The sequence below is a fragment of the Argiope bruennichi genome, chromosome 3, assembly GCF_947563725.1.
Source record: "Argiope bruennichi chromosome 3, qqArgBrue1.1, whole genome shotgun sequence".
NCBI lineage: Eukaryota > Metazoa > Arthropoda > Arachnida > Araneae > Araneidae > Argiope > Argiope bruennichi.
In genome coordinates, this window is record NC_079153.1 from 71,085,346 (window position 1) to 71,096,367 (window position 11,022).

The 11,022-nt window shown below is 29.5% G+C and overlaps 1 protein-coding gene across 1 annotated transcript in view; it reads right to left on the reverse strand.

The window, feature by feature from the left end:
- LOC129963561 (uncharacterized) overlaps nucleotides 1-10,306 on the reverse strand; it is a 62,282-nt gene extending 51,976 nt beyond the window's left edge. Inside the window, exon 1 of the mRNA XM_056078021.1 lies at nucleotides 10,221-10,306. The gene's annotated coding sequence lies outside the window, so the exon portion shown is untranslated. The remainder of the gene's footprint in view (nucleotides 1-10,220) is intronic.
- Between the last annotated feature and the right edge of the window lie 716 nt (nucleotides 10,307-11,022).

Below are 11,022 nucleotides of genomic sequence, written 5' to 3' on the forward strand. Positions count from 1 at the left end.
AATATCAAAATGTTAAACCGGAAAGGATTTGTTATGTATGCGGGGGAAAGGGGGAAAACTTTCATTTCGCCCGTAAGTGTCCAAAACGATTAGAAAGATCTACAAATGAAAGTGAGACAGAAAATAAATTTGTTATATCAGGAATTGGAACTAAGCCAAAAAATATGTTAGAATATATTGATATTTCTGTGGATGGGAAAAAGTAAAATTTCTATAAGATTCAGGAAGTGAACTTATAATTGTGAACAAATCATTTTTTCCTATCAAAAAAATAACGGGAAATATAAAAATTAAAACTTGTTTTGGAAATGAAGTTTCTGCTCAAACTGCAACCTTTTCCTTTGCTTTTAATGAGGAATGTAAACCCGTTGAGATTGAGGCAGTTATAAGTGATCAATTAGTAATGGAGGGAATTTTCCCGCCAAAATGTCTGAGTCTTATTCAGAATAATGAATTGGTAAGCACCGAAAATAAACAGGTAGATGCATTGAGCAGGAATGCAGTGTGCATGGTCACCCGTTCCCAAAGCAAAATTACATCTAAGATAGCAACTGCACAAGAAGCTGACGAACGTATGCAATTGCTGAAAACTCTGGTCGAGAAAGAACTCAAAGATGATTACCATATAAATGAAAATGTCTTGTACGTACAGGTGGATGGACGTGAACTCATCGTTGTACCGGAAACGATGGAACCAGAGGTCATTCGCGGGACAGGTGTGAAGATGCGAAACAAAACGGACCTAAGAATCAAAGAAATCCTAGATCAAGAATTCTTGCACTCCATGATTCAAGAAAAAGAAACAATTCGTGAGGAGGCCAAAGCAAATATCTTCAAAATTCAAGAAGAGAACCGACGGCAATATAATAAACATCGTAGAATTGCCCCACTCTATAAAATAAACGACTTGGTAGTTATTAAAAGAACACAGTTAGAAGGAGGTCTGAAGCTAAGACCTAAGTTTCTTGGACCTTACAAAGTGGTCAAGATAAAGCCACATGATCGTTACGACGTAGCAGGAGTAGGATCTCATGAAGGGCCTGAGGCAACTTCCACTTCAGCTGATCACATGAAGCCCTGGACTGATGCAGTTGCAACTTGAGATCAATACATTTCTTTTTTCATCATCACCCTTTTTTGTTTTTTTTTATTTCTATCCTTTTTCTTCAATGTCCTCTCTCTTTTTTTTTCTCCTTCATTTGTGTGTTTCAGAGTTCGGAGGACCTCACATGTCGATGGCCGAGCGATGTGGTAAATTAACTCCACGAGAGGGCACTCTGAGTTCATCCGGTGATAGCCAGCAGTCGGAGGGCAGAGTTCAGAGTTCACTAGACGAGGGGAGAGAACGGACGTCCGCCGAGAAGGGTGCGACCGGAAACCGAGAAGCGGTGATACTCTGAGAAAGGGCTGAAACTGGAATTCTTGCGTTGAAGGATTCCTCTGCAAATGCCAGTGTACCACGCGTAGGTGGGAAAGATCCTTTGAACGACATCAACTGTGCATCTTCATGTAATATAAATTCCTTCTTCATCATTGAATTCCATTTGTAAAAACCATCCGAATCATCATTTGTTAATCAAGAATAAAAAGATTAAGCTAATTCAAGTGGACTGATGCATTAAAACCCATCACACCCACATATATATATATTTGAAGATTTTGAATTTTTTACTTCGTTTTATTTCTATCCCGGGAGGCATGATTTTTGTACCAGCAGAAGTGGTGAGCACAATACGAAGTGAAAAAAAGCTGATGAAAATTTTATCCCTATGAATATATACTGTGAGATTTCAATAGGGATTTCCTGCACGAGTCGATGACGGGCAAGCGAATTATAGGAATCTTTTAAAAGAATGTACTAAGCTCGTCATTTTTTTATCCCTTCACTCGGAATGTGGGAACTTGTCGGCTTTTAGCCGATTCAGCAATTTTAGAACTTAACAACAGGAAAATGATTATTGTATTTTTATAAATAATTCTGATTTCATAGTGGCATATTTTCAAAAAGCCAAGAATATTTCATCACATCAGCATAAACAGATGAGAAAAAAAAAGTGACTGAATAAACATTAAATAAATCATTAATAATTAAAAATATATACACATTTTCGATTTACATTTATTCGATCAATTATTGTAAGCAAGAATTTGTACACTTCTATAATAATATGAGTAAGAATTCACTGAATAAATCATACATTTGACATTATTTTTTTTTAAAGAAATGGTTTGAGAAAATAACAAAGAGCATTTTTTTGTCTTTTTGAGAAAGTAACGATAATTCATTCGTTAATAGGTCAAATGATACTCTCTCTCTGTCTCACACACACACACGCACGCACGCACGCATACAAAACTAGAAAGGTTTTATTCTGTTTTCTACTGTTTTTATGTAAAATGCTTCTTTATATTTTGCATTCAAAATTAATATAAAAGTAAATTTAATTAAATTGCTTTGTTGTATGCTCTAATTTATTAGATTTAAAATCAAAATAATACAGCAAAGTATTATCAGCCAATTCTGCAGACAGCATTTAATATAAAAATATAACATTAAACAATAGCCACTTTATCAGTTCATCTTTGTATCGAATATTAATTTGATAGTCTATAAGGGTTGGAATGCTATCTGATACGCATGTTAAAAAAAAGAGACCATTCAAAATGCTTTACTGGCATTGGACCTAGGAATATTAAATGTGGCACGTCGTTACTTCTTGAAGAGTAAATATGTAATAAGAAAGTATTTTTCAAAATTTAGATTAGTTTTTTTAAATTGAAAATTAATCGAAATTTTACCGTTTTACCAAAATAATTTCACAGCACTTTAGATTTCAAATTTTTTTTCCGTAATATTAATTTTATTTCCGTGCACATTTTAAGCTTCTGTATATATAAAACGCTAACTATGTAGCATAGAAATAGCGCATATTACTTATTGTCGAATGGCAACAATCAAATATAAACAAAGCATCATACGAATTTCAAATTGCTGCATTGAATATTTTTACAGTTTCATCGAATATAACGCTTCATTTAATTAATTAATGGAACTGCAAAATAAAATTAGAAATTGTCTGAAGGTAAGTCTCTGTCTTCAGAAAGTGCATTCAATCAAAGAAAAGAAGAAATCGCCTTCAAACAAATCTTAATTCCACTCAAAAATAGGCTTAACTGTCGCTATATAAATAAATATTATGAGTTGCGTACGGAAATCGATGATTATATTTTCCTTTTCAGTCGTTCAAATAAAACGGTGAAATATTTTTAAAAATGCAATTTATATTTAACATTTAATAGACTAAAATTTGGGCGAACAAACTGGTCGACAAAGGCGGCTAGTAAGAAAGTAAGTTAATAAGTTCTTAAGTATATTTTGCAAAATTACTTTCCATTGTTTTAAATACTGGGTTTATAATAACTCTCGTTACAACGATATTGAATACATTTTTTTATATACACTGTATTACTGGTATACGATCAAAAGCAAATGTTAAAAATAAAATAAAAATAGACGAACCAAGCCAAGAATTATCAGGCTTACGGTATTTTACTAGAAAAGCAGGAAACGGCTTTGATTTTTTTTAAATAGACGAATAAAAATAAAAAAATAGAATTTATGCAATGTAGCACTGACTGTGCTTATTTTACATCTCTTATCTGTTTTACAAAGTACTGTGATACCACGTTTTATTAACTTCTTGTAAGATAAACAATGTATTCCAAAATTAAACTGATGCAAAGCATTTGACCTGTATCACGTAAGCATTAATTAATTTTACTCTCAAGACAAAAAGACGGCGTATTATAGACTTATTTCACGTATTAAATATCACATTGCGAACATAAACTAACTGCGTCTGTTAGAATAATAGGTTGTTTTTGGATAGTGATGCAAAATCACGTCCTTTTTTTCCCGCCAGCAATATGTATGATATGGATTCCAAGGTTTAAATTGCCACGGGGCATATATTGAGTTTATTCCCTTTATTTATGATTGGAAGATTTGAGTTATATATTCGGAAACAAAAGACAATAAGAAAGAAAAACTACATAAAAATAAAAAATAAAAATTAGGAAGCATAATTTAGTAATGTTCAAAGTTTTTACCTTTCTCATACTCGATGATTGAGATTTTTAATATGGGATACTTCGAGATTTTTGTGAGAAAAAAAGCGATAGTTTCAAATACTTTTTAATAATTTAATAAATTAATTTCGTTTTTATTGAAATTCAGTGACAAGGAAATGAAATATGAGATAAATTCAGTGATTAACATATTTAATTGTCTGCATGTTAAAAGCATAAGAAGGCAGTTACAATGAGTTAGAAAGCATTACATCAACAAAAACACTACTAGATTTCATAAAATTAAGTCAATAAATGTATTTCTAAAATGAAAAAAAAAATTAAGATTGTTTTTGCTCGTTCCTAGTTTATTATTATCAGAATAATTTTGCTTAGAGCTAAAGTTTCTTAGTCCATCCTCTGTCTTACGAATTGGGTTTGCTTCAAGAAACCGCATCAAAACGTATATAGTTTGTTGTACACATTAGATACAATTGCAATAAAGAACTTTTGAAAAATGTAACTTTAAAAATCTTCAAGTGAAACTTTTCAAAAAATGTTATATCTCAAATTATATATTTTGGTACTGGTTTTCTATAATTCTGAATTCTGAATTCCTTTGCTTTTTGACTTTTTTTTTTTTTTTGACAACAGCGATACATTATTCAAAATCTTGATTGTAAAATCCTTGTAAATAAAAATGAAAAATTCATATACACTTTTACATTAAAGAAATCCAAATCAATAGATTTTTTTTTTCAAATTTTGAGAGATGGCATAAAGAAAATGAATCTAAAAATTAGTTTTTTTAAATTAATTATTACCTATATTTCCATATAAAAATTAATTTTTAGTGTAGATATTTTATCTATATGCCTCCAAGTTTCCTTTCGCAATGTTTAATTAAGTTTAGTATCATGCTTTAAAAATTATCAATAATTTATAGAAAAATTGACTTTCAGCGTCTTTTCAAATCATTTCATATATTCTGAAATTCTCGAGAACCTAAGAGCTATAAAATAACGTGATGCAATTGATATTGATTACAAATTCCATTGAAAATAATGATGATTTCGGAATATTTTATATGAAAGTATTTTTCATATTGAAAATATATATATCTTCGATATACTGCTTAAATTGATTATGCCGAAAAGAAAGAGAAAAAATGAATGTGTTCTTATTTCCAAATGTAAAATTAGTAACAAAACATTATGCAGTCAATGTATGCAATATATATTATATATTGTCGATACATTGATATACATTTGGCGATTACTTATATTTCAAAACAATAAGAACATTTAGAAGAGAGTGGGGTAATATTGTGCAGTAGGTAATTCCGTACACGGCAATAAAAGAGATTGAAATTGTCTTGCACTCCCTGCTTACATTGTGGAAAAATATACATTAGAAGAAGTTTCTTCATCTTCTAATTTCTCGTTTTTATTATAATATTTATCGATATCGGAAGAAATACACATTTTTCTGTCCTTTCAGGATTCTAATTTTTAAATTAAAACTCTTTTTTTAAGCGATAAAAACAACTTTCATTTGCAAATATATTGCTAGATCCAACGTTTATTAATGCAGTAGGTTATTTTTTTTGAGCAAATTTAGCGATATTTTAATCGATACAATGCCTGTTAAATAAATAAACTCTTAGACAATATGACAAATGATGCGCGGTATTATTCCCTATCAAAAGAAGTACACATTATTAGTCCGTACTAATACCTTCCTTCTTGGGTACCTTGTTTCTTTTATAGTTGTCTCGAATTCATATACAAAGTACTAAAAGAAATTTTGGAGCAAATTCTAATTAAAAAGAGTTATTGAAACTATTTTACAGAAATGCCGAAAAATTCAGAGAAAGCGGGAAGACTTTTATAATCTCTAAAGCCCCCTTATATGAGACAAATTTTTACAATCTAATATTTTGGAAAATCACTTTGAAAGGAAGTCGATTTTCTCATTTTTTCCAAGAAAGAGCGCATCAGGCAGCGGTGACCTGGTAGTAAGGTTTCATAGTCAAGGTCGGAGGAATCCAGATTCAAGACCAGATTCCATCGAAAAAAAAACTGTCTAGTAAGCGGGTATGGTGCACGTTGAATCCGTCGAGGCCAGTTGTCCTCTCGCTGATGTGGTGAGGAAGTTAAGAAAGAGGAAGTGCCATCTCAGATGTCGTCCTTGTCATCTGACTACAGTTCAAAATTTCAAGGTCCTTCTCAAAATAGCCTTAATGTAACTTTGAAAATGGGACGTTAATGTTACTAAACTTAACTGAGCCTGAATGCATTCTGAAAGTAGCCAGGCAATTTCGTCGGCATTCGATAATTATTCTATTTTGCTGCATCCAATCAACTTAAACTAATTTAGATAAATAGATAATAATAGCCAGTAGGGATTGGTTGATATTATTTCTTAAAAACTCTTTGCCCATATCATTAAAAAAAAATCAAATCGGCAAACATAAACCGTATCGATGATTTTAATTAAGAGTAAATCAAAAGCTACTTAAAAAATTTAAAAGCAATTTTTGAAAATAGCAAAATAATTGAATATAAAATCTACAATGAAACCGAATAACAACGGTGTAAAATCCTGAGGAAAAACTGGGGCCAAAAGGGACGAAGTATTTATGCGTCTTAGATCCTTGTAAATAATGCCTTCGAAGTTTGTACTTTCAACAGTGTAGGAATTCAAGCTTTGAAAATTACAAAGACAGTAATACTATAAATTATTAAATTTGCTCTAGAGAAATTCAAATAGATTATAACAAGTGCGAAAGCTTTTTTAATTTTGCTACCTTATAGTAATTTAATAACGTTGTTTATTTTAATAATCAAATTATTCTTTATTTTAGTAAAAAATTCGAATTTATGTTTACAGAATCATAAAAGAACAGTGCGCTTGCATCTAATTCCCAAAATTTCTGCTGATAACATGCACAGAACTTCCCCACTCAGTATACGAGATTTTTTTTAAAAAGTACATGTGTGGGATAACATATCGCAAATGTACATTTACAAAACTGATTATTATAAAAAAAATGTAAAAGAATCAAATAAAAAAAACAGCTGCTGTCACTTATCCTTAATGAATACTGAAAATTAATCAGTGAAAAATCATTGCTAAATTTATTACAAAGTTCCTCTAGGTACGCGAAATTCCCCATTCTTTACTACGCTATTTGGATTTCAACAGCTTAATTAGTTTGTGTTAATTGCAAGTTCCTTTGCGCTTTAAATGTTTATTGTAAGCAGAAAAGCTTGTAAGATTTTGGTAAGTTTAGCGTATAACCTAGTAAAAATTAGACCTGAAAACGTTTTCATTCTAAACGGCGCTGCTCTATATATGTCAGCAGCTACTTGTATTGGACAGAACTTAAAAAAAAAATGCTTTTTTTTTTCTTCTATTTGCATATCCGTTTAAACACCATTTAATTTGATTTTAGTTAATTTGCTGAAATTAAATATTTAAAGTACGTTTTTGTAAATATTCAGCAAAATAATAAATTAGGTGCATAATAATATGGCAAATATTTGGTCCATTTAAAATTCATTAGAAAAAAGGCCAATATATTGATAATTTAATAGATTTTATGTTAAATATATTTTTTTGGTTCATATACTATATATTCTGTATTGAAGCAGTTACTTCATTTAAAATCCAATACTGCAGTATTATCAGTTATTATTGCTTAAACACAGAGTTATTCGATCTAATTAAGCAGAAATTTAAAAAAAATCAAATCAAGAGTTTATAAAGAATATTTGAATACATTCTTTTGCATGGATTTTTTTTTTTTTTGATGAAGAATTTAAAAACAATGAACGTAGAAATTCTTTGCCCACAACTTTTTCGAATATTCTTTAATTATTCCGAAAAAGAATTTTGCACATAATATGCAATGAAAATGGAGAGTTCCTGTGAGATTTCATTTCTGTGATGGAACTGAATATTCTTTATTGAACATTAATAAAAATACTTTAAAAGCATCTAACATTCTCTATTCTGCTGACGGATTATCAATGATATTATTGATTTTAAAGGATTACTTTCATGATTTTGGTAATTTTCGAAAATAATTTTAGAGAACAATAACTCAAAAACATAATTTTTATGCCATCTTAAAAGTAGAAATATTTTCTGTTCATTTATGTCAGTTTGATGAATATGATTTTTTAAATTTCTCTAGCTTCCAAACAAGATAAAAAAAAAAAAAAAAAAAAAAAAAAAAAACCTTCTTTTTTTTATTACAGCTGCGGTAACTTGCAAGCGAATAAATATGTTAAAACTTTTCATTCGACGATATGGCAATATGCACATTTTATGCACAACAACTAAATTTTCGATAATGTATTCCCAATATTTAAGTAGCAACGTGCAACAGAAATGGGCAAATTTTTTATGTCAACGGAAACGAACAGACAAATATATAAAGAATCACAAAATTGATACGAAATTCCAATCGATAGTAGATGATTTAACGCATTTTTGCAACTAAAAAAAGGATTGTCAAAGTAGTAAAAATACTAAATACTAGAAAAAAAAATTATTCTAATCTGTAAGATTTGAGCATTTTCTGACTCGTTTAGAATTCAAAAAGTTTTGAAAATAAAGAACACGAATACTTGTTCCTCGAATTCTCAGAAGTGTTAATTACTAAATGGATATAAAAAATTAGAACGATCATATTTTCTAAACCTTGCTTTTCTGTATTTGCAATAGCGGTCACTTTAAGCTGAAGTTAATGACAGGTTAGTTTAAAAGTGAGCAAAAAACGCTTTTTTAATTATGGTTAAAAAAAGTTTACTCCTTAGATTATCAGATAAAAGCTAATATTGTAAATATGCCAAAGAAATTCACCGTTTAAAATGAAAATTATCGAATAATATTCATTCTTTGTTTTTAAAATAAAAAAATATGTTCATTGCAATTTGGAAATTAAATGTTCTCTCTTTCTGTATAAAAAAATCAGTATTAGAACTTTCATCAACGGTTGCTTTTCAAACAGCATAAAAATATTTATATTTGTTAACTGGTCAAACACATCAATAAACAAAAAATATATGAATTTCATGTTTTTATAACATATGCAAAAATGTTTAGGTGAAAAATAAAAAACGGAATTTTGGATCACACAGATAAAGAATATAATTCGGAGAATTTACTGACATTTAACAAACTTTATATGGCTTATATTTATTATAATGCACTCCCAAGTAATTTTTAAGGCATAAGTTTATTGAAAAATTGTTACATATTGTTTTTTAGAGCATTCGAATTTCGAATAATACTATAAAAATAGAACAATAAAATATAAGATGTTTTATTGAAAAGCATAAATGGAAAGAAAACTATAATCTAAATGCTGTAGAAAATCGTAGTAGGTTTGCCTCAGATGAGCATCGAGATTATGCTTGGAAATATTAGATAATATTTACAAATCACTTATTCCATTCCTTTTTGTTTTAGTTTCAGATAGACGAATTAGAATTTTCTTTAAGTTTAAGAAATTAAATGGAAGATTTATTGTCAATAAAAATTGCAGTGTAAACATGAAGGAAAAATAAATAAAACAATGAAAATTCTATTAATGCTGAGCGATTAAAAATTACTACTCTAATAAAAAAAACATATGATTACTGTTTATAATATAAAATATGAGAATGCCTTCAAAATTAATTACTGAGTCGTACATTCGAGAAAATTGCCTATTCGCGTAATTTTCATTTATTAAGTCAATTTTCTATTGTAGTATTTTAGAACTATAATTAAACTGAGAAATTAAGCGTTAAATTTTCGAAAATGAATTTGTTTCTAGAATATTTTATAACATGCTATGAAAAGATATCTCTTATCCATTGAAATGAATAACAGTTTCCGCAATTTTTTCAATGAAAATGCAATCAATTTCATTATTCTGAGCTAGTTAAATAAACATAAGAGCTCTATGAATAGTGCAAAATAGTGTAAAATAATATTACATAAAACTATAATATTTCTGATATTGTATAATACTATATAGTATAACCTATTACAACATAGCCATACATTTTGAAGGCAGTTCTCTAAAAAAAAACATATTGATTGACAACAGATATTTGATACACTAAGTTCCCTTTCCTTGGACATTCAATACTCACCCAACAAGTGGTCGGTCTTCTGAAGAAAGCAAACTTTCCCCTTTGCACACTATTCTATCCGTTCGAATTCGATCACTGCGTTAGTGTGTGAGCCGGCAAGCGAACTCATCCCTCGAAAAAGATCCCGTTAACCTAAATAAAACAGAACGCTTCACAACACGTTGAACGCGCCCGAGGGGGAAAAACAAGATGAAGAAAGGGGCTTAAAAACTTGTAATCGTCTGCAGATACGGTTGATTTGGAATGTTTTACGCGAGCTCTCGTTTTACCATTTGTCAGCAAATTGTTTGGGAAAGCTGAAACTTGGGAGCAAATGTTTAAACTATGGGGTCGTCATTTGTTTGGTCTTTTCGTTGCAATTTGTTATATCCTTTAGTTTTTTTCTTTTTACGATCAGTAAAATCCTCTAATTTGGAAGCTTAGTCTTCAAACAATCGTTATTTTTTTTAAAACCACAAACTATTTATTTTGGCAAGTGAAGCTATTTGTAGATGCTATGCCATATTAGCTATTTGGAAGAAGAAAAAAAATGATGATTCAGGAAAAAAATTGATTGCCATTAATGCAGGAAAACTTTGCATCCGAAATTGTTATATTTTCGATATATACAACATCATATTATATTAATGCCATAGTTACTCTACTTATTGAGAAATAGAGCCAAATAACATTTTCCTATCAGAAGAAGTTAATTTCGTTATTTTATCACATCCGAAATTGTTATATTTTCGATATATACAACATCATATTATATTAATGCCACAGTTACTCTACTTATTGAGAAATAGAGCCAAATAACATT